Below are 2,275 nucleotides of genomic sequence, written 5' to 3' on the forward strand. Positions count from 1 at the left end.
GTCGCGCGAACCGACGGTGTTCCATCGCGCGAACCTACGGTGTTTCATCGCGCGAACCTACAGTGTTTCATCGCGCGAACGTCGGCTTAATTCTTGCAGTATCCATTGCTCGCCTACGGGTTATCACTCGCCGACCACCAGCTCTCGCCCTTCCTACCACGCTCGCCCTCCTTCTGCTCTCCTTCGCGCACCTTCGTTTGCGTTCCTGCATGCCCGTGCATGGGCGCTTCCACGTTCGCCCACGCGCAAACCATTGATTTACCATTGTGCGAGAGCCAGGGCGATTGCGACCGCGTTTCCCGTTGGGGTTTTGCAGCATGGCCAGCCTGGCGAGTCTTCTGGAGCGTGTTTCCAGAACACGGCCTCACCCCGTAAACGTAGAGCATGGCACATGCAAGAGCAGGAAGAATCTTCAGGGAGGTCTGAGCAACATTCTTCTTTCCAGAACCTGGGTTAGCCCTTCCCCGTCATTCCCTGGAGGGGTTTTGCCAGGGAGCTTTCCGTTCGAGATTTCTCCATCGGCCAAGGGGTGACTGGTTTACCCCTTCCTCTTCTCCATCTCATGAAAGGGGCTTACCAGGTCCTTTCCCTCCTCGGTTGCGACCCGAGGTTTTGTACGAGGAAGCTACAGGAAGGTCATGGGTACTTTCCTCCTCTCGGGCTCAAGCACCTTGGCGTTTCGTCGCCAAGTTTCGAACTTGTGGGCAAGCTCGATGTTGGACCATCTGGACGCAATGACCGGGGGCTTCCTTTCGGGTGTCTCATCCATGGATGTCGACAACCTCAGACACCCTTTCATCCTTGGGAAGAGTTTGTTTGTGCCCAAGGACAGAGACATAGACAGCAGTTGTGCGGAGAAAGTCGACTTCCGTTTTTCACTCCTCCAAGGCGCTTTCTTCCAGACCCTGCAGGGCTCCAGCGCCTCTTTCTTTCAGTCTCGTCGGCCTAAGTTATCGGACCGGCTACGACAACTGAGACAAGGTGTCCAATAGCAGTCCCCTCCTGTCAGGAATAGGTAGCACGGGAGGCTCTCCCGAGGGGGCATAGTCCTAGAGGGAGCGGCAGAGTTCACGAACTCTAGGATTGGCAACCCCCCCTTGCAGGTTTCACGCTGGGAGGATGCCTAAGGTTACTCATCCGGATAACAGCTTCCCGATGCCCATTCCTGCACGATCTCCGTGATCAGCCAAGGATATCGCGCCTGCCGTCTCTGTCAGCGTATTCAGTGTCTCTGAACCTCTATGCCATAGGGTCGGCAAGAGTTTGCCCGTTTGGGCAGAATGATCCATGCCTTAGGAGAGGGTCCTCCATAGGATCGTCGACGGCTTCACCCCCCGGCTTTTTCAGTCAATCCTTTCTCGTAAGAAAGTATCTGAGACGGGAATTCCGTAGTCGACCTCTCAGCTCTGATCAAGTTTGTCGAACAAACTTCGTCCAGTGTGGAACAGCAGAGTCGATCAGACTGGTAACGAGGCGACAGGACTCCTTAGGCCCTGGATCGGAAGGACGGGTACTTTAAGTTTCCATTCCATCCATCTTCCAGGAAGCTCGTGGAATTCAGCCTAGACTACAGGTATTCCTGCTTAAGATGCAGTGTGGCGATCCCGCCGTGGCATCGCAGGTTTTTCCCCAGAGAACTCTCTCTGCTTTTCTCATGGCCGCTCGGGAGCAGGCTGCCGCCTCCTTCGCCTTTTGGAGGTCTGGTCAACTCCGGTAGGCTCGGGTTCGACCTTCTTCAACGCCGGGACAAGCTTCTGGATCCTTACCATGAGGGGGGTTCATGGTAATTTGCTAGGAGCCTTCTCTTCTTCGGCCTCAACATCTGGAGTATCTAGCCATGATATTGAGTCAACGGCCTTACCGCGTTGGAAACCCTGCTTCTCGTCCGTTCAGCGAGGTTAAGCACCGTCGGGTCTGGTTGGTACTTGGATGGGTGACCGCCTGGGGACGTCAGATTCTGTTGCCGCCTCCTCCGAGCCTTCCTTTCAGTTGACTGTGGCAAGGCTGAGGAGAGTCGCAGTACCTGTTTTCAGTCAGGCAGAGCTTTCAGCCCTACCTTGGAACGTTTCCTAGGTCTCTTTCCTCATTGACCCGTCTAAAGGATAAGTTCCCTGTGGGGCGGCCCAAGTTCCGGTGGTTTCAAAGCAACGATTAACCGGACTTTCTGGCCCCTATGGGACCAGCGGGACGATTGGACCTGCAATGGGGATTGACCTATGGAACCTCTTGATGGGAGTGGATATTCTCGTCCTTTCCCCACATTTTTTATGCTGTT

General features: G+C 55.0%; 1 pseudogene; it reads left to right on the forward strand.

Annotated features, from left to right (window-relative positions):
- Positions 1 to 1,847: 1,847 nt before the first annotated feature.
- LOC137625123 (5S ribosomal RNA) lies at positions 1,848 to 1,966 on the forward strand (annotated as a pseudogene).
- Positions 1,967 to 2,275: the final 309 nt, after the last annotated feature.

Source organism: Palaemon carinicauda, chromosome 31 (assembly GCF_036898095.1).
Source record: "Palaemon carinicauda isolate YSFRI2023 chromosome 31, ASM3689809v2, whole genome shotgun sequence".
NCBI classification, from domain to species: Eukaryota; Metazoa; Arthropoda; class Malacostraca; order Decapoda; family Palaemonidae; genus Palaemon; species Palaemon carinicauda.